Raw genomic sequence first — 22,471 nt, 5'->3', positions numbered from 1 at the left:
GGGCTGAACAAAAAACGCTCCAGACTGTTTACTATCAGGGCTTCTGGTGGAGGAGGAGATAAGCCAGGGACGTCACTGTGTTCTGAGAAAACATAAGGGCTTTGCGTGGGCGAGCCCTGTCAGCCCTACTGTGCAGCTTTCAGCCACATACTGACACAGGCGCAGTGGGGCTTTTCAAAGGGCACAACTTTCACTCTGAAAATGTTGTGCAGAAAATGTTTTACTTTCATCATGTAATTAAATATATGCTTCACTAGAGAGGCCAGAAAAGGCTAGGGGTGCAGCCCCTTAGCCCTTGAACACCAGCCGCCCTTGATCGGACATGATGACGTATGTATGGTGCACTCCCAGTCAGGGTTCCCATTTGAGACGTTGCAGATTTGGATCTACCCGGTAAAGGTGATGTGCTTTTAAGTGTACCACAAGAGCATCATAAAATGCCAATTACAGTGAACATGCACTGCATTCCAACTCTGTGCCATTTTTTAATAAGGGTGGAGGTAGTAAGATGAGCATTGGTTAATTGAAGAATGTGTGTCTGCCTAAAGCATTGGAAATATATGAAGTGGTCATTTGTGAATAAAGAAAAAGCACCTGTGGAGTGGAAGGAGCCTGGCCTGTAGCCAGTGGCAGTGACCAGAAGGAGTATTCAGTCTAGAATCAACCAGACGGCAGGGATGACTGGACAGCAAAGCAGCAGAGAGCAGGAAGTGAAAGCAGATGACATGCTGACCAATCAAAAGTCTGTAAGTATTAGCGATGTTGGACTAAGCCAATGGTAAGTTCAGGTAAGTAATGGACGAGTCTAGGCCCCTTTTAAGATTTCTTTTATCTGCAAAAGATTTTGCAAGCACAGCATGTAAGCCCATGTGTGCAGGCAAAACCTAAAAAGAGGCTAAATGGTCAATGTTTTGAAAGGATCATTGATGATTCATTTCAGTATCTCCATGGCGTACCAATCTAGCTTGACAGTGCGTCAAGTGGCCTCTCATTTTTCAAAATCTACAAAGCATCAACTGTCACTTGTACATTCCACTTACATTAATTTGCAGATAGATTCTCAGTCATATTTTATGAATGACATCCCTGATGCTAAGGCAGTTAGGAGATATCAGCCAACCCAAATCTGAGTTCACCGGGATTAGACCTGTATCCCGACTTGTATCCACAGTTTTCCACTCAAATATTCCTCCTGCTGAAAGCAGGAATCAGAAGGAATCCATGCATGGAAACACAATTGGAATTTAAAAAAGAGTCCTGTAATTCCTTGTTTTGCGGGGTGAACAAATACATTATTTTGACTCAGATATGATCACGCAGTTCCAAAGACAGTATTTACTAACTGTCACAACAGGGAGAAAAACACTGCAGACTGCACCTTAGCCCTGCATGACCTACCTCCGTGTTTTTTCTCAACTGCCTATTCACAGACAGTCTCTTATATGCAAATCAGTACAATACTTTATTGCACATGATTAACAATTTATAACTTGCAAGTTTGCAGATTAACATGGAAAACATTAATGTGACACCATAACCTGGGATTTCTAGGTTAAGACATTACTCGGTCTTTATTTTACATTCAACAAAGGTTTATGACCGAGCATTCTTTGACCTATAAATGTGTACGTGCTGTTTTGTAAATGTTATTTATTTGCACTGGGAGCTGACAGTATTGTGGGTCTAAGATTCCTGAGCGTTTGGAATTTGGTTTCTTCCCTGCACCCATTGTAAATTGAACACCTGTGTCCTTTGGGCTAATTCAATTATTGTGATCTGTTTTTAGGCAGGGAGAGTGTGCCGGGGACTTGTGTGCTAATGTCATAAATACCTGCAGGTTGGTCAGACATGAGTTGGCCTTTAACAGATGACCCTTTCATGTTTCTTACTCCACTACATCCTTGAATGAACCTTTCACCTTGCACGTGTCAGTTTGAGGGTTTGGCCTAACTGCATTTTGGCTGTGAACAGCAGTGTAGCCTCTGTTGATGCTTGGTGATGCTCAATGCTTCACCTTTTGTATTTGCGGTAATGGGTTTATTTTTCACATTTTTTTCAACATTCCACACTCTAGTTTATATTTTAACTACATCATCAAAATCTTGGTCTGCCACTGGTACTAGGTGATAAACATTGCAGTGAGAATCCACTACTTGTGCTTGTGTACTAATTGAAAACATCGCTCCCGCCTTAGTGACTCGTTTCCTAACACATGCTAGTATTGCCTGTAAGTACAGTATATTAGTAGCAAGATCACAGCTATTGGTAACAGAGACCCCAGCAGTCCCGACATCCAGGATGGTAGTGCTGAAAACCAACCACTAACCCACCTATCTGGAGCGCCTCGTTCATTCATCGTTTTAGTTTGTGGATTATGCAGTGCCTGTCTTGCTTTTGACACAGTTCCATTCTTTGCATCATTTGCTGGAATAAATGTGCAGCAATCGGTAACTATCTTCTTACAAACACTCCCTTGCATGGCCGTCATTATGTACAGTACATAATGGTGTTGCAGCACCATTATCCCTATGGCAAGCAGTTCTTTCTTTATGGTGTTGAAACCCTTATATGTGGTGCTAATGACCTTGAGAAGTTCCCACCTTGTGATCTGGAGCTAACAAGCAGTTGCCTTAGCTTGGAGCAATGGCAAGATGCTCCCAAAGAAAAGCTCAGTGTCATTGAACAAGCAGTGCTCTTGAGGTATTTCATTCCAGATGCTTGTGCCTTATTCCGCAGTTCTATTCTTCTGGCTCTGATGTAGTAAGGTTGTTGAACGGCTCATGGGGTGCTTATGCAAAGCGTATATGCTTATTTCAGGTAACACTAAAACTGGAGCCTGCAAATTCATCATGGAGCGAACTCCCCCCAGTTAGGTGATAACTGGGCATACTGTAGTTCTCCACACTGCCAGAAGAAGTCCATAAGGCTGGAGGCGCACACCTGCATGCCGATGTGGAAGACTGCGACCTTGCAACCAATATTCCAAACTACATACACAGTCCTGTTTCCCCTGAAACATAAGAAGACAGAGGTTAGTTTCCAAACAGTCTGAGGATTTACAATGCTATCTACCCATGTGCAGCGTGAATGTTTTCTTCCCACATGGAGGTACATTTCCTTATGGCATCCTGGCTAATGTCAGTGCCATCCCACAAAGACATAGCCCCACAGGAAAACTCAATGTCGGGATGCCACTGGTTATTAGCAAAGACTGATCCTCTGACTCTGAGCCCTGGCCTGAAGACACAATCTGGGTTCAAGTTGTTTGCAAGATAGCTTTTACACTCAGTTGGTGGGTGTGCTACCCCTAGGAAACCTAGATCTAGGATGATCTCGGATCAATCTACAGTGGTGGGGGATCTTGTTTTTCGCATGCGTATTACTTCCTCTCATATCATTTGTCTGCCTGTAAAGATGTATAGTACTTCTGGCAATGTGTTGTATCTTGTGGCATTAACTAGAAAGCATACTACTCTGATGTGCGTCAATTGCATATGGCCTTTTATTCTACACAAGTACAGGTGTAATAGGCAGTGAGCTATGTTTGGTGGTACTTCCTTCATGGAGTGTAGTCTGTCTGAACCAGTAGCGTGGGAAATCAAGGAGCAGACAAAGCATGACTCACTTGTAGCTTCTGCACCTATTTCTAACGTGTTGATACTACGTATTGTCTGACAACTTAGCATGAGTATTAGGGGGTCACACTGTTACCAGAGAGCTCTCTTCGTACAAGAAAGATATTAGAATTTGGGGGTACTTTACTAGCAAAAGAGGAAAAAGGATAGATTTAAGAGATAAAAGAAATACAAAAACAAAAATAAATATTGTTGGCATTGTCCATTCAAAAGATAGTCCAAAAATATATAGTTAGATGGTGGCTCTTTCAGGGTGACAATCCTCCTCCCCCCTCCTGGTACATTGGCGGTTTGGCTTTAGCCATAAGTTCCAAAGCCTATATCTGCAATATTACCTCTTCTTCTAATAATCCAGGTCCCTATCCTTGCTGCCTAAAAAGAATTATTTGGGCATTTGAATCTCCCTCCCCAATAGCTCTGGTGTCTCTGCTATGATGGTGTATACTTCTACAATAAATACCTCTACATCAGCGGGTCATGCTCTAGTCTGGTCTCTGCTGGAGGAGTCTACGGTTAATACCATAACTCTGGAGGGTGGAACTTCAGGTGTGGAGCAAATTGTGCTATCCTCTTGCTTAAAATGAATGGCCATATTGAATTTTGCCATCAAGTCTCTGCCAAACAAATTTACTGGGGCAGCTGGTGAGAACAGCAAGCAGCTGTCAATATCACCCCCCCTTACTTCCATTTCGACTAGTTTGGGAAAAGGAACCGTTATAATTTCCCCAGAGAATCTCTGTTTGTCCATGGATCTGTTGGAAATTGGGAGTCCTCGCTCTTTAATACAGGATTTAATTGCTCCTGCATCTATGACAAATGCATATCTCTTGTCATCAATGGACACAATCACAAGGGATTCCTCATCTAGCCTGTGTGTCACTGACAAGACTGGACACACAGAAATCCTCTGTGGGCATCCTCGTTGTGTGTATCTCCCACAGGGTTCACCTGGAAAGGAGTTCCCCATCATCGCCACCCCTCCTTGTCCAGGTAGCGGTGGGAATTCTGTTGAGGGTACTTGATAGCTCTGCTGAGGCAGTCCTTGCTGCGCTTGAGGAATTCCTGGTGACTGTACCATTTGTGAAGGTGTCTGGGGTATATATGTGATCTGTGAATTTTTTTAACATATTTTCAGATGGACCATAATTTCTCATTCTTTCATTTTGCTCATTCTATCTCCTCACATTACAGTCTCCAGTAAGATGCCAAACCTCTAACATTAATAACATGCCTAACCCCTTATTTGAGGACCCATCCTACCTCTTCCTACCCCTCCTTGTCCCCCTCCACTATTTCCTTGTATCCTAGTATCGTCCTGCTGCTCTGCGTACTGTTGTTGGGTGACTCCTGAGACAATTCCCACAGGCATTGCAGTCATCTAAGTGGCTGCTGCCACTACAGAACCTTCCATTGCTCCCTTCTTCGCTATCTTCTGCTGCACCAACTTGGTTGCAGATAACTCTGTTTTCTCCTTTTCCTGCTTCTTCTTGCAAAAATTGATGTGCTGGAATTTTGGTCCAGGGCTTGGTTTCCAGTGTCACTGTTATTTCTGTCCTGTACGTCAGAAGGTAATCCCTTCTTAACTACATTATAGAACAGCCCTTCATTACCTTCTGTTACTTCACAGGCCTGATCCACTTCTTGGGTACACTTTTCTTTCATCTTATTGATGAATTGTGCGGGATCCTCATTCTGTTGCCTAGACTGAGCCATGAGTGATCTGATGTCTGGTCTGTCAGGGTACATTTTCCTCAGCTGATCCCACACATATCTGACCAGGTTCAATCTTGATCCATCACACCTGGTCTTAGTGAGGGTCACATTTCTAACTCCATCCTTTTGACATACTGTCTGTTTTGTCCCCTATGAGGCAGCTAAGCAGTCGTTTTACATCTCCTACTGCCAGAATGGTGCCTGCAGTTTGTTTCTCAAATGCTCTGATCCATTTCCCTGCTCACTCTGTGAGCAGTGGCAACTGTTTTCGTAGGTTTTCCTTATCCATTTGTGGCCAAGCAACATAATGTGGCGTCCCAGGGCCCTTACATATCAGGGACATCTGATGTAAAGGGGTGATGGCATGCTAGGGATGATTCCATCTGGCAGATTGCTGCCATATATGCAGACATTTCCTCATGTAAGAGTAGTCCCATTCAGGATCACCCTCACCATACAGAATGCAGTCTTCAGCATTTGCCACATTGTGTGAGTCAAAGGACCCCTCTTCTAGCCAGGAACTCATCTGTGGAGTTAAGTGCTCAGTCCAGTCTATGAAATTCCAGCTATCCTCTCCTTCAGTGATGGTCTCACTGGGGATGAGGCCTGTGCTGCATGAATTTGCTTTGGCGCTCATTTGCTGGGTGGGCCTGTTGTGGAGAGTCATTTAGCCCCGCACCTCGCTTGATCCCATTCCAGGGTCCTGCTGGCCATAGGTGCTTTAGAATTGTAGCCACTCAAACTCTGTAGATCGGGCTTCCTGCTTCTAGGGGGTGCATCTTGTTCTCTTCCCCTTGTATCATCAATTAGTTTAGGCAGTCTCCATGATCAGTGAGTGGCCTTTCTTTGAAACCATAAATATGGTGATTTGCTTCTTGGGTTTAGAGGAGTTCACCCATCTTTCCACACATTAGCGTATGGATTCTACCCTGTCTGCTAATTTCCCAAGGCTCCTCTGAGTTTGCTCTGTACAGTCATCTTCATGCCCTTCTCTCCTTACTTCACTTCTTTCTCTCCTGTCCTCACTGTGATAACCAGTCCTGCACACTCTGGTGAGACAACTATGCCTTCTCTCTCCTTCTGCCAAGGTGACGGACTACTTTCAGTCCTTCTTTGTACCTGTTCCCTTCCTTGGGATGCAAGTTGTCCCTCCGCTGCTACAGGCCATGTACATAGTTTCTCCACCCTGCATTCCCTGCATCCCTTCGTTGTGGGGTGGATGCTTGTCTCCTAAGTATCCTACCTGAAGTGTCCCTTTTCTGAAGCGTTGCCAATGAAATGTGCGTTTGGTCATCGCTATCCCCTGAACTCTGCTCTTTGCTTTTTTCCTTGGTGCCTCTAATTGAAAATCTGAAAATTGTTGATCCTTTATTCTAGTTTGCTGTCTAGGAGTGCTTGCCCGCTTAGGTTTTGGTATTCACGGGATCACCTTGGAGGTCGCTTTAGGGGAGTGTGAAGGGGTTTCAATTTCAGTTTTTTTTTATCTTACTGCGGCTTCTTGCAGTTGCACTAACGGGTAGATGCTGGGCCTTGTGAGTGTAGTGCCTATAGGTTCATATGGAGGTGGGGGAAAGAAGGGGGAGTTGAGGTCTCCTCCTGTGAGGAATCTTTTGAATTTTCACAATATAATTTCCATAATGCTAAGGTGGCTTCGCTTTTCTTTAACTTGGCTCTTGCATATTTACTTCGAAGGTGCGTGACACCATGCTCAATTGCTCTATCATTGAACGTTACTTTTTTTGGCCAAGGATACATATGCCTTTGGGTGGCTTTAAGCCACTCCTGGTGGTGGTCTCGATGGAGCGGTTGATAGTCCGACAGAGCTCTGGTGCGATGGTGGCGCTGGCCAGGTTGAAAATGTGATGTGGGCACGGGTGTGCGGGTGTCCCTGAGTGGATGACATTCATGAGTTTCCAGGTGTCTTCTTCAGAGATGGGGGTCCACTGGTTAAAGGTCTGGTGCAGTGTGGGGTCCGTAGCGGTGCTGGTGAGTGGTGTGTGCGGGATTTGACTCTTCCTTTGTCTTTCCCATGTGTGTCTTTTGCTCGTAGGAAATGCTTGAGGCAGAAGAATAAGCGCTGGCCCTCAGAAATAAGTGCCGGTGCCCAGCACCGGAAACCACCGGCTCAAATTAAGCACTGCTGGCCCGATGTTGTGAAGTGCCTTGGCGTTGTGTGTCAGCAGCTTGTAAGTGATGCATTTGTCGATCGGGAGCCAGTGCAGATCTCTAAGGTGGGCGGAGATGTGGCTGTGACAGGGGATGTCCAGGATGAGTCTGGCTGGTGCGTTCTGGATTCTCTATAGTCTTGTTTGAAGCTTCTTTGTGATGCCGGCATAGAGTTTGTTGCCGTAGACCAGTTTGCTGTTGACAAGCGCATGGGTGGACTTCCTTTTTATCTCAGTGAGGTTCCACTTGAATATCTTCCGAAGAAGGAGCAGGGTGTGGAAGCATGACGATGAAACGGCATTGACTTGATGGGTCATGGAGACAGTGGAGTCCAGGATGATGCCCAGGTTGTGTGTGTGGTCGGTGAGGGTGGGTGTGTTTCCTAGGGCGGTTAGCCACCAGGAGTCATCCCAGGCAGAGGGGGTGGTGCTGATTACAAGGATCTCTGTCTTGCCTGAGTTGAATTTGAGGCAGCTGGTTTCCATCCAGGCGGTGACTGCTTTCATTACCTTTCTCTTGGCTGTTGCTAGGTCGTCAGTCAAGGAGAGGATCAGTTGGGTGTCATTGGCATAGGAGACAATGTTCAGGCCGTGCTGTCTGACGATTTTGGTGAGCGAGGCTATATAGATGTTAAATAGGGTTGGGGTTAGTAAAGATCCTTGTGGTACTCCGCAGACTGTTTCTTGGGTGCGAGGTGAATGCCGGGAGTCTGACACTCTGTGTTCTTCTGGTGAGCAAGGATTTAATCCATTGTTTTGTTTCACAGTGGATGCTGGCATCATGGAGTCTGGTGCAGATGGTGGAGTGGGAGACTGTGTCAAATGCAGTGGAATGGTCGAGGAGGATTAGGGCGGCTGTGTCACTGTGGTCCAGTATGGCATGGATGTCGTCCATTACTGCAAAGAGGGCCGTTTCATGCTGTAGTTGCTCCTGAATCCGGAATGTAAGGGGTCTAGGATCTGGTTTGCTTTGAGGAACTCTGTGAGTTGTGTGTTGATGGCCTTTTCAGTTACCTTGGCTGGGAAGGGGAGCAGATAGATAGGTCTGTAATTCTTCAACTCCCTTGGGTTGGTGGAGGGATTTTAGAGGAGCGGGTTGATCTCTGCGTGCTTTCAGTCAGATGGGAAGGTGATGGTCTCGATGGAGAGGTTGACAGTCTGGCAGAGCTCTGGTGTGATGGTGGTGCAGGCAAGGTTGAAAATGTGATGTGGGCACAGGTGTGCGGGTGCCACTGAGTGGATGGCATTCATGAGTTTCCAGGTGACTTCTATTGAAATGGGGATCCACTGGTTAGGGGTCTGGTGCAGCGTGGGGTCTGTGGTGGTGCTGGTGGTGGCAGGTTTTGGTTCTTGAATGCTTCCTATAAATGTCCTGGATTTTCCAGTGAAAAAAGGTAGCAAGGTTATTGCAGAGGTCTTGAGATGGGGTGGTTTCAGAGGTGTCTGTTCTGGGGTTCGTGAATTCCTTGACTATGGTAAATAGCTCCTTGCTTTTGTGTGCGTAGGTGCTGTTGAGTTCTTTAATGTCAGCTTTCTTGGAGGCTCTGATGAGTGGTGGTGCATGGTGACTGCATTTTTGTAGGCTGTGTGGTCTTCAGTTGTTTTGTTGTTTCTCCATTTTCGTTCCAGTCGTCTGCAGGTACGTTTTGATTCTTGGAGTTCTCTCATGAACCAGCTTGGTTTTTTACAGTGCTGGTTTCTGGCAGGTTTTCTGAAGGGCCATATGCTGTTGGTGCATTTTATGATCCAGCGGTGCAGGTTGCATGCTGAGTCGTTTCTGTTCGTAGCCTCCAACTGGGGAAGGAAGACGCAAGTCGAATGCATTACCCTTACAGCCTTATTGATTCACATAGAGAAAACACAAATTGCATGCAAGTTGCATGCGTTACCCTTACAGCCTTAATAACTCACAAAGAAAGAAAACACAAATTGCACACAAGTCGCATGCGTCTTACGGCCTTACTGAGTCACAAAGGAAAAAAAACACAAATCGCTTGCCTCTCAGTTGCCTTTGTGTTTAGTATTGCCAAGAATAGTGCGCTTATTTAAAAGGAGAATTATAGTTCACTTTGTCCTCACCTTTAAGGGGTCAGTGGTCCCCAGAGCCTTTCCAACCCCCCCCGGGCACAGGTGTTGTGGGTCCTTTTTTAGCTCCTTGCCTAGGCACTGTATTTGACTTAGCTTAGGCTTGCGGCCTGTGCCCTTTCACCCAGCTAATATGCTGTGCTTTCATTTATTTGTTTTATTCATTTTTGCACTGCTTTAGTGGTGATGTTTTTATTTTCATAAACAGTTGCTTTTCTGTGAGAGCATTGCTATCAGTGTTATTCATGACATATTTTCATTCTGTTCTTCTGCCCCTGGTTGACAAGAACAGAATACGAAGGACATAGGATAATATTTTTGTATTTCTGCCACAAGACTGCGCAAACAGTCTACCACTTAGGTACATACCCATGCCAGTCTTATTTTCTAAGAGCAAAACATGTTTCTTATAAAAACACCTTGTTGGGCAAAGGACATAAGAGGGGGTTCCAGCCAGGATTTTCCATCTACGCTGCATGCCAGTTTGTAGCGGACCTCAGCCTTTGTATCTTAATGGAGACTGTTCTGGAGACTAAGATAACACGGGTGGGGTGTGTGCTTCTTATGGACACTGCACGGACAGATTGGGCTTTACACTGCCATGTTCTCCCTAGAGACTAGAGAATAGGCTTTATGTAGGAATTATACATGTTTATTGCAATATGTTGCCATTGTTTATCTTTACAGCTCTGATCTTTACAATTCTGATTTTGTTATTCCTCATTATCCTAATCATTGCAGCACATGCATTTTATCGTAGACTGAAGTCTTTTCAATAAATGTATTGAAAACTATCCTGCATTTCTTTTCTTTCCTGTGCGTGTCTGTAAGAGACTTGTATGTAGAGAGAGAAGGGTAAGGCTTGTTCATCACAACTTCCAAGAGGGGCCTTCAGAGTTCCATGGGCTAGGCTGCAACAAATCACCTTCACTGTTTGGGTGAGGCGCTGCAAGAGTGCCGAGAGGGTTGGATTGACAGCTGCCAACTGGTGTGGGAGTGACTCAGATACCTACAAGAAGAGGTGCTGTTGCCCCAAATCCAGCAGTCTCATTGAGATACGAGAGTCCATATGACACAGGCAGAACTTCAATTAACTCAACTTCTGCTCACCTTAGCAGGTTTGAGCCCACTTGTCTCTGCAGCAGGGGGGCAGGCAGTCTTCCGCTGCCCACAGTCAGGTGGGGGCGCAGAGGAACCTCCTGGGCTGGATCGCCAACTGTTGCGGGGTGAACTAATATGCTCTCTTGACTCAGAAATGACCAGGCAGACTCTTCTTGGCAGTTCCAAAGACAGTATTTACCAACTGTTGCAACAGGGGAAAAACAATGTGGACTGCACCTCAGCCCTGCATGGCCTGCTTCTACTGCCTGATTGCAGTCAGGCTCTTATATACAAATCAGTACAATACTTTATTACACATGATTGACAATTGATAACTTGAAGGTTTACAGTATAACATGGAAAACCCTTGAAACCATGTGACCCCATAAACCCCGAATTCCTAGGTTAAGGCATTACTTGCTCTTTATTATACATTCGACAAAGGTTTATATCTGAACGTTCTTTGACCTCTGAATGTGTACATGTTCTTTTGTAAATGTTATTTATTTGGAGCGTGAGCTGACAGCATTGGGGGTCCGAAACTCCAGAGCATTTGGAAATTGTCTTCTTCCCTGCATTCAGTTTAAATCGCACACCTGTATGCTTTGGGCTAATTCAATTATGTGCCCAGTATCTAATCAGTTAACAATCTGTTTGTAGGCATGGCCATTCAGGTCAAAAAACAGGGTCCCCCAACAAAAATGTGTTATTTTATTTTTTTTATTTTTTTTATAATTTTTTTATTTGCTTTTAAACCCGGACACAACGAGTCCGGCAAAATAATATAGCTCAGGCAGTTATTAGCAATCAGATACATGATTAACATTTTTGTTAGAAACACAGAAAGAGGCTTCCCTAATTCCCACCTCCTCTCAACATTCTCAAAACACAATCCTACCAAAAGTGTACCTTCTTGTAGTGTCTTCCCAAGTCTTCCTATTCTATTTTGGTGTGGGTGTGCATGGAGTGTCTCTGACCACCCACCCTGACCCCTGTACTCTGGAAGTTTCTGGCTATACTTCCATAGAGTAGTATGTTATCCAGTCTCCCCATATCTTTTGAAATTTCTGCGGGCATCCCCTGTTTATGTATGTCATTTTTTCCCCATCATAAATCCATCCATCCCTCTTCTCCAGGTATTCAGGTTTGGCCGGGCCTGGGATCCCCACTGTCTGGCTATGTCTCTTTTCGCGACCATCAGTCCGAGTCCGCATAGCATAAGTTTCCTTCTGGGTAAATCTATGTCGTTGGGGATGCCCAAGAGTATGTATTTGGGATCTGGGGGGATCGTCTCGCTCAACACCCCCGAGAGCTCTCCCAATACGCCTTCCCAGAACTCTCTTATCACCGGACATTCCCATATTACGTGTATGAAGGTACCAGTTTCACCTTGGCATCTAACACATTGTGGGTGTCTGATCTTTCCCTTTTTGTGTAGTCTGTTTGGGTCATAATACACTCTGTGCAGAATTTTGAATTGGATCAAGCGAAGTCTTGCTCTTATTGCCACCTCTCTCGGAAACATCAATGCAGCCTCCCAATCTATTTCTTCCAATTGCCCTACATCTTTCTCCCATTTGCTACGAAGGTTTATTAGTGTATTTGGCATGTTGTTGTTAATGGTTTTATATATCAGTGATACTGATTTCTCCATTATTTCATTTATTAACAGGCGGCTCTCTAGGAGGGGGGTATTCCACGATTTCTTGTCCTGTTAGCCCCTCCTTCCCCCACGCATGTTTGAGCCTTATGTATTGGAAATATTGTGTCTATTTCAGTGCATATTCTTGTTGTAGTGACTCAAAGGGCTTGAGTCCACCGTTTAACATCAGGTCTCCTATCTTGGAGATCCCAATCATGTCCCAGCCCCTGAAGCCCCTAAGCTTCTTGATTTCCTGTAGCCAGTTTCCTTCCCATTACGGGGTCTCCATGGTAGGGCGTCTGTACCATCCTAACTTTTGATTAGCCTTTTTCCATGCCTGCAGGGTCACCTCCGTGGCAGGAGCTAGGTGACTGGTTCCCTTTCCTTCATATAAGAATTGTTTACAGGATCTCCCTTCCCATTGCAGCCTCTCCAATCGAAAGGTGGGATGTTCATCTACAGCGAACATCCCATCATTGACATTGGCTAGGTGAGTCGCCCAGTAGTAAGCCTCAATGTCCGGCAGTGACAAACCACCCGCGTATTGGTTACGCTGTAGTGTGTTTAAGGCAACTCTCGGGTGTTTCCCCTCCCATAAGAAGAATCTGATATCCCTATCTATGTTTTTGAATTGGCAGTTGGGGATTTGGTAGTATGTGTTTTGCAGCATGTACAGTAGCTTTGGTAGCGCGATCATTGTTATCATTGCCACTCGGCCCATTAGCGTCAGGGGAAGCGTTTTCCATCTATTAAAATCATTACTACATTCTCTCGCTATCCTCCCTATGTTACGTTCGAGGCCTCTATTATCTTCATGGGTTACATATATCCCTAGATATTTAAATCCTTCTTTCGTTTTTTGTAGTTGCATCGGTAGAGGTGGGAGGGATGTCTCCTGCTGTGGTATATATAGTACCGATTTGTGCCAATTGATACAATAACCTGAGTGCCTGCCATATTCCTCTATCAGGAGGAATAACCTCGGGATTGTTACCTCTGGGTGCGTGATATATAGGAGAACATCATCCGCATATAGCGAGATGCGTTCCTCTTCTTCCCTTTCTGGTCTCAGTCTAAAACCAGTTATGCCGCTGGAGAGTCTAATCTTGCAAGCTAGGGATTCCAGTGTGAGGGCGAATAGCAGGGGGAAGAGGGGACATCCCTGTCTCGTTCCTCTCTCAATGGGGAATTGTGAGGAGATAACTCCATTTACCCTAACCACCGCCACCGGTCCTGTGTATAGCAACTTTACCCATTGAATATATTTAGGGCCGAAGCCAAATCTTCTCAGGGTCTCCACCAGAAATGGCCAGTGTAGTGCATCGAAAGCCTTTTCCGCATCTAATGCCAGGAACAGGTGGGGCTCTGCGCGGTTCAAAACCGTGGCGAGCCACGGTAGTGTACCCTTCTTAAATTATGTCTTGTGGATCGTCCCGGTATAAAACCGGTCTGGTCCATGTGTATTAGTGAGGGGATGTTTTTGATGATCCTGGTTGCCAGCACACTCGCTAGGGCCTTTACTTCCACATTTAGCAGGGATATCGGCCTGTAAGAGGAACATTTATCTTTAGGTCTACTTTCTTTATGTATTACTGCTATTTCAGCCCTTCGTAGGTCTGGGGGGAGCACCCCTTGTTCTCGGGCCTCTAGGTACATATTTAATAAGTGTGGGGCCAGTATTTCCCTAAAACTTTTAAAGATTTCGGCCGGGAATCCATTCGGTCCCGGCGCCTTACCCGGCCTTAGTTTCGCTAATGCGGCAGAAATCTCCTCTACTGTGATATCTTCCTCTAGCTCCTCTCGGTCTGCCACTTCTAGTCTCGGCAGGGTTATCTCATTTAAGTATTTAGCAATGGAGTCCATTTCTGCCAATGGTCTAGCTTTATAAAATTCTTTATAATAGCCTGCAAATGTTTCGGCTATGTCGCTATCTTCAGTAGCCCTGGTTCCATTTTGTGTCTCTATTTCTAGGACCCATCGCGCTTCCCTTTCCTTTTTCCCCAGCCATGCCAGTAGCTTCCCTGCTTTGTCTCCTGTTTCATACAGTCTGCATTGTGTTCCTCTCAGGCGGGCCTTTGCCTCTTTTTCTGCTAGTTCCCTGTATTCAAGTTTTGCTAGTTCTAGTTGTCTCAGCAATGAGCCTGAGGGCATATGCGTCGCCTTTTTTTCAATCTCTAGAAGTTTGGCCTCTATTTCTCCTATTTGTTTATTATCTCTCTGTTTCTTTTGGGCAACCAGGTTTTGCGCACTATCTCTGAGCACAGTCTTATATGCCTCCCATAAAATCACTGCTGATTCAACCGATCCTTCATTTTCTTTAAAGTAGAGGTCAGTGTCCAGTCTTAAACCTCTTGCCACTTCCCCGTCCCGCATGTCCCATGGATTTAATCTCCAGCTCCTTCCTTTCTCCGATTTCCCTCCTTCAGTGACCATCAGGGGGGAATGATCTGACAAGCCTCTAGCGAGGTATTCCGCTCCTTGTATCTTGCCTATTTCCCCTGCTGGTGCGAAGATATAGTCCAGGCGAGAGAATACCCCATGGGCTCCTGAGAAATACGAGTATTTCCTCTCCCTCGGGTGTCCCCATCTCCATATATCTGTCAGTCCCAGGGCGACTGTAAAATCATGCAATGGGGTGCCCCGACCTGCTGTCTGTTTTCCCCCTGTTCTGTCTAGTGTGAGGTCCATTACATCATTAAAATCTCCTCCCAAGACATGCAGGGAGGCTGAAGACTGCAGTAATATCTTTGCAATCTTTTCCAGGAGAGGGGCTTGCAGTCTCGGAGGAGCATATGTGCTCATGAGCATGACTTCACGCCGTCCCCACACCCCCTCCACTCCTACAAAGCGCCCATCTGTATCCTCCCATTTACGAGTGATCCTGAAAGGAGGGGGTCCTACGGATCAGTATTGCAACCCCCCTAGAGCCGGATGTGTAGCCGGCATGCGCTAGTACCTCATAGGGGCCCCTTGCCAGAAAACCACATTTTGTACCTTTTAGGTGAGTTTCTTGTAGGAGTACTATATCTGGCTTTTGTCGCTTGGTGTATTGGGAGACCAAACCTCTTTTAACTTTATCCCCTAGTCCATTGACGTTCCATGTGAGGATGGAGAATCCTCTTTCACTCTCTGGGAGTGACACTCTATTTCTATGTCTTGGGGTCATCTTGCTTTATGAATTTCCCCATTTGGGGTGTATAACCCAGTATGGACTCCGGTGTCCCCCTTCCGTGTTCTATAGGGAGTCCCTCTTTTGTTTTGAAATGGTGCTATCACTGCCTGCATTTTTGAGCTAATTAAGAAACTTAACCTAATCAGTATATTAAACAACCGTAGAAACCTAGATACCCCTCCCTCCCCCCACCCTACCTCCCATAGGTCCCTGTGAGCTTGTTTTCCCATGTCCCAATCCCACTCGAGTCCGGAGGTCTGTGGCCCTCCCTTTCACCCCTTGTTATCCCTTACTATGTATGACTAAGAAAATTGTTCGAACCACCCCTATTTATAGGGTTGTGTTTTAGTGGATTCGGAGGAGGGCAGAGGCGGCTGCTCCTTTCCTTAACTTCTTGGATCTTGCAGTTGTCCCTCCGGGACTCCGATTGTCTGTGAGTCTTTTTCAACTTCCATCCTATTTATGGCCTCCATTAGTGGGTGCGGGGAACTCTCTCTCAGTCCAAAAATTTGTTATTTTCATGAAAAAAACAAGAGATACCAGTTTTAATTTTAGTAAATACGTGTTCGGTTGCTACATGTGAAAGTAATGTTTTCATCCCGCACATATGCACAGAGTTTGCCTTACATACCAGGTACCGCAGTCTCACATCCTTGAGATGGCCATTATATGTCAAGCATTGTGATTTCAACCATTATGCCAATACAGGCACCATTATGCCACAAAAACCAGAATGCCATGAGTGGGCAACATCAGGCAAAGAAGCTGATAATTTATTTGGAAGTATTATTGTGTGCCTGCAGAATGCCAGAAGGTGGAAACACCATGTCAAGAATGTCTAGATTATGTCAGGTATTATCACTAATATTCTGCCAGGGGTGGTAACCAGAAGAGCATGGTTGCTTAAGATAGACTGAAAAGTACTTCAATTAGGGCAGGACCAGAATTTTGCGAGCAGTCGCACGAGAGTGCTAGGAATACCCACAATGTGCTGAATATGTCTGTCACCATGCCACTAGTGAGTCTGATCGTAATTGAGATGGTTCCAGTATGTGGTGGAAGGCCCCTGATGGCATACATTGCATGAAATATTTGAAATCAGGTCACTATGACTGCTGGAGATGGTAGCTCTCCTGCCTAAAGAACATCACAGGCAGCTGGCACTCTCTATCAATGCACATAAAGAAGCTTACTCAGACAAACATGCTGACACATATTTATAACGGACACACAAAGTGCACCCTACTGAAATCGATACCCACCCCTGCATGCACACTCTAATTCCCTACAGTAATCATCAGTTATTTGTTTTAACTTACTAGTATCCTCTGCTCCCACTTCGACCCCCCGGCCCCCAAACTTGCCTCACATCACAGTCCCCCAGTCCTCCCAGCTCTGAAGTGCGACTGCTTGACAGGTTTCTAGTTCTTAATTTGTGTTGGAGTTTGCTGGTGCTTGGCACCACCACATATTCACTTATTTTTAAACACCAGCACTTATTTATGAGAGTAGACCACAGGGTGGCACTCCCAGCCTTTGTTTGAGCAGTAGCAAGTTAAGTAATTCAATGTATTTGAAAAAATGATAAAACAAGCATTCCCAAGCTATTGTAGCGTGTTAGGGTAACTTGGAATAGTAGAAACTGTTACACTTGTTTACGTGAGATGGTTAGTAGGTAATGCTGGCACTGCCATTCCGCAGCACTAACCAGAGTTGATTGGTAGCATCAGAGATGGAATACCTTGGGCCCTGGAACTTATATATTTACAAATTAAGCACAACAGAAGACAAAACATGCACCCAAACACACAACATAATTGACACGCTGTGTGTATATCCTGCAATTTGTTCATCACTGTGTAAGATGCATGTGAAATTTAGTGGATCTTTATAATGCCAATAACTTGATGGCTGTCTCCATTTCTGAATTAAAAGAGACACTTGCTACATCCCTGTGGTGGTACATGGCACTTATTACATACAAGAGAAATTCGACCTATCGGATGTAGTGATTGCCATTCCCATGTTGGCCTGTAGTGATATCCGGTAGAAATCTTGTGTGGTGGATATATGGGCTATGTTGTTTGTTGAAATTACTTTGAGATTTAGATTAGAAAGCACTGCCCTTTCTCTGCTCTCTTGATGCAAGTTGGATTTTTAAATAAATGTATTTTGATAGTTTGTAAAAAAAAAATATTTTCAGCCTTTTAATTTTATTCATTTTTTACTATTTCTTGATTTTGTGTTGGATGAGGGTTATTGTGCAATTGCTGCTAAGAATGTTTTGACTTCAATAATGTTTTAACTGATCAAGTGATGCCTTTAATGTTTATGTATGTGAGTACCATTACTGGACCAGCAATGTGGCCATTCTCTCTCCAATGTCTGCATAGTGCAAGGCTTTATTGCAGGCACGGGCACCATGTCAGTCGCGTTTAACGCTCACGAGACCTTCACACACACATCCCAGCCACGGTAGTACCCCTCTCCCACGACAAACTCCTTAAAAAACAACCTCTGTGAGTGCTATAATGGTGCAAAAAATGTTGTGGTATAGGTATTCAATTTCAGCTACGTAGAGCACATACAGTCCCTCATCTCTACCATTCAATAGGAAACTGAGACATCCAGGTAACAGCTCGACCTGAGTGTTGCAGTGATGTAAATCATGGGTCCTGTGAGATTTACAAGATGCTAAATGCAGATAATAAAAAAGAATGGATGAAATTGAGGAGTGCTGACCCACATGACAACTATGTGGGGGTGTAAAAGGATGATGGGAGACTGCTTGAGTACAACTAGAGATTGTCAAAACGAGTGAGTCTGGCATGTGTTGGTCAACTATTTCAAATGCCCTGTAAATAAAGCAAGTGATATTGCCAACATTGAAGGTCATCCGTAGATCAGCCAAAGCTGATACCAACCATGTCTCGTTATTGCCTCGATGAAAACTAGTTGTCAGGTCATTGAGGCAGGCATATGTTTCAGTGATATCACTAAGCTGCTGAGTGGCAATTCACTTTAAAGGTTTAGATGCCATCAGCAATATAGCTTTAATATATAAGCTTATGATTTCAGCCAAAATGACCTCCATAAATGGGACATGTGTGCTCAGTTCACCTTGTGATACATTTCCTTCCTTTCCAGAATGTGTTATCTGCCTCAGAGTGCATGGCCATCTGTTAGGTTCAAAAGTCTTAAGAAGCTTGTCCATCAGTGATGTAAATCATGGGTCTGTTTGAGATTTACAAGAGGCTAAAGCTAGATATTAAACAAGCATTTGCAATGCAATGGGTCTCGCGTTTGCTCGAGTTAGAGCTTTTACTGTTGTAAATTCCTAAGTGGACTTTTCTTGCCACATGCATTGAAAACAAAAACTAAAACAGTTGACATAAGAGAGACGATTCCAAGCGTCACGGCCACCATGGGCACGAGCGCGAAGGAGAGACACAAAAAGAAAAGAAATTGGCTCGCAGTCAAATGTATCAACAATCGGGCAATTATCCATGTCAGTCTGCAAGGCGGTAACAAAACTGCCCCAAGGAGGGACAAACGTAAAGCATTTACCAATGGTGATAAAGAATTTTTGAAAGGCAAGCCCACGAACGAGTGAAAGTGAGGGGTGGGCGGTTGGCAAGGTTAAAAGCCCATAATACTTACAACAGGTCAAAGCTCTTGCGCGCTCGACCTAAAAAGAATGGGTGAGATTGCGGAGTGCTGACTCACACGTCAACTAAGAGGGGGTATAAAAGGATGATGGGAGACTGCTTGAGTATAACTAGAAATTATCAAAAAGAGTGATCTCCTGTTTATTGTTATCTTAGATTACCTTATTTATTATTTTATATTTGTATGTTATTACATTGTAATTAATAAATCCTGTTTAATCTCACGCAACTTTGTCATTCAGTTAAATATTATCTTTACTTATCCTGTTTTATGTTCTTATTTTCTGACATCCTATTTCCAATTATCTCGTTGTATGTTATGCAGTCTGTTTGTGTTATGTTAACGTACCTTTTCCTATTCTTAGTTACATTATTTTATCCGATATGTTTCACATTGACTGGCTAAAAGCTGTCATATAGCACACTTGCAATCAATCAAAGAAAAGCCCCTGCTCCAGCACCCAGTAGGATTGCTCTATATTCATAACTCTATGCCCACCGTTCCTACTACAAGGGTCTTGGAAAAGCCACTGCCTGGTTCAAATAGCGGGTACTATTGTGTGTAAAAATGAACAGCAATGATTACAGTAAAAATAGGAGGTACCTCACTTAAGCAACCGAGATAGCGACACTGGCTGTTCATTCAAGTAGCAAAGGCTACTTATCATAGGTGTACTACTATACATGCAAGGGTGAGGGTCTGTCTGTCTAGCCCTCTGTCAGCTCACATTAATGGGTATATGAGGTTTGTGGCGCCATGGAGCAGGTCACCTTACTGCGTTGCGTCACGAGGAAAGGGCAGCAATGTGCAGTATTTATCCCAATACGGCACATTCAGTGGCGCACAGTGGGCTGCCTAGCGCCAACACAGGCACCCCTGCATCATGGTGCAAGGGTTCCTCCATTGAATGTAGGATTCCTTGTGCACAGGAAGGGGCACAAAACAATCCCCTGAGGCATTTTTCTCTTTTTATGTGTGCTGCACAATGCAGCACACATAAAGAGGGACAAACGAGGAGAAATAAGGTTATTTCTTCTCATTACGTCTCACCTATGGTGCTGTAGATTTTTGGCGCATTCCCAGACCTACCACTTCTAGTAAATCTGGAAATGTTTCAAATCCATGAACGTTGCATGGGAACACCTAGACAATACCCATGGAAATGCCTCCCTGACGCATAGTAATGCAATGCAGCAATTTGTACTGCGTTGCATTGCTCGTGATTTATGAAGCCACTCAGGAACATGCAAGGTGGTTGTGCGTGGCTTCATAAATCAAATTTTTCAGTTGCATCAGTCTTGCACCACGTCGCATGGTTGAAGAGTGATACAAAGGGGCTCGTAAATATGTCCCTTATTAGGTATTAGATACTGCTAATACCTGTCACTGCTACTTCCTTTGTTATGCCACCTGCTTGCTCAATTTTGATTTTTTGTGGTTCTTTGTTAATAAAGGCACCCTGCACTTTGTCAGTTTCATAGGAGTTTAAAAATGTGTCCAAGAAAGCATCTATACTTATATTACATATGGTACCTAGGCTCATGGTTAAAAAACACTGGTATACGTTGCAACTTATGGGATATGTCTGACCAACATGTTTCATTGCCACACCTCATGGCAAATTTATCAAGGCCGGAGGACCAGATATCACCCATAGTGCACTGCAAAGCATCTGTTCACATGTTGAACGCCTACTAGCGGATAGCATATTCAGTGTTTTTTTTTTATTTGCCTACCTGTGGTGAACGCTGGCTCTGGCAACCTGCTCTCATCCCCAGATATTTCACACAATGCATTAATAAATTTCCTACGTTTGATCTCAATACGTGATAGGAAGGTGTAGATATGTTGTGATTTAGAGGGCCTGGTGCATTTCCTGATGTAGCTACGGTCTTAAATGTCAGGTTTGGTCTGCAACATTTGCAACTCTGCTGAATACGCTATTTTTTTCCAGAAACTAAACAGCTGCAAATTCTCTTATAAATTCTGCTAATCCCGCCCATCCTCTCATTTAGGAAAAAAACGTATGCTTCTAAATATTTCTGAAAGAACGTCTCCAATCATATGAACTTACACTGTGAATATTGATTGCTCTTCAAGTCTTCACCTCTCAGTTAGGCCTGTGATGCCAGAGGTTGCACCCTCTTTTCTGCAGCAGATTTCGAGCCATGCATTATAAAACTATATATATACAATATTGATAATTACAATAAGCCCCACCTATTTTCTTATTGCTTTTGTAAGAGTGTTTAGAGGAGGAATAAGAACTACACCCCAACTTTACCTTTCATAACATGTACATTGTAGTCAACAACATCCCCATATGTGAGTGAGAGGGTCATATGAGAGAACATTTAAGCAAAATAAGTTTCTATAAAGGTTTCGGGGGAACCCTTCTCTCGCCCCCCCACCTCTTGTTCATAATCACATTTTCTAAATGTTGTCATTGACATTTGTGCTTTATTGGGCAGTCAATCTGAATGTACTTCCCAAGGAAGTGAGGCTGTGACTATGCATCCTCTTGTGTGGATCTGATTTATTCTAACTGGTGTTATGATATTTTATGACACTTCGGGCCTGATTACGACTGGGTCAGTTACTTACGACCTGTTCGCAAACTCCTGTTTAGGCAGGGCTCAGAATTACGAGGTTGGTTCTATTTAGCGCATCCGTTAATTATCCTAAAGATCACAATTGTTCTTAAATTGCAACATTTCATACCTGCCGAAATTTAACGTGCGAAAATCATAGGCTATTTATGATTGGTGCATTAAATGCCAAAATCCACGTTATTCCAGCAAACTCGTAATAGGTGGTATTTATTGCATCCGATAAATAATGTACCTTACCTGCCCTATTTTATGTTGTAGTATGCTATGGCGGTTCTTGTAATATTATTTTATGTTATTGTTGTGTTAATGTTGAAGATTTGACGTATGGTCCATAACGCGCCAGTATTGCATTTAGATCACTGTCAAGACCAGGAAATTATGTGTCTTGTGCCAAGGGGGGAGCTATATCAAAAAGGGTAGCTTTTTAGAGTTTTGGTGTAGAAGTGAGGATTGGCAGTGGTGATGACTGGGAGCTCCTGAGTGAAGATTCTCTTCATTTTCAGGATATTTTCAAAATATCCGCCATGGAAGCACTTTGAATCCCAGGAAGGTCACTGTTCACGAGGTAATATCTTAGTTCTGAGGCAGGGACGGACCTATGGCTGAAACTCGTACGCCTGATGCTATTCCGACTTGCTATGTCCGCACATCTCCTGACATATAACACATGGTACCTG

At 44.2% G+C, this 22,471-nt stretch overlaps 1 protein-coding gene across 2 annotated transcripts in view; it reads left to right on the top strand.

Annotated features, from left to right (window-relative positions):
* Positions 1-22,471, top strand: part of NHSL2 (NHS like 2) — a 773,603-nt gene that overhangs the window by 347,467 nt on the left and 403,665 nt on the right. The gene's annotated exons all lie outside the window — the stretch shown is intronic.

This window comes from Pleurodeles waltl, chromosome 10 (genome assembly GCF_031143425.1).
Source record: "Pleurodeles waltl isolate 20211129_DDA chromosome 10, aPleWal1.hap1.20221129, whole genome shotgun sequence".
NCBI classification, from domain to species: Eukaryota; Metazoa; Chordata; class Amphibia; order Caudata; family Salamandridae; genus Pleurodeles; species Pleurodeles waltl.
Note: the sequence above shows the minus strand (reverse complement) of the source record. Positions and strands in the feature narration are given on the sequence as shown.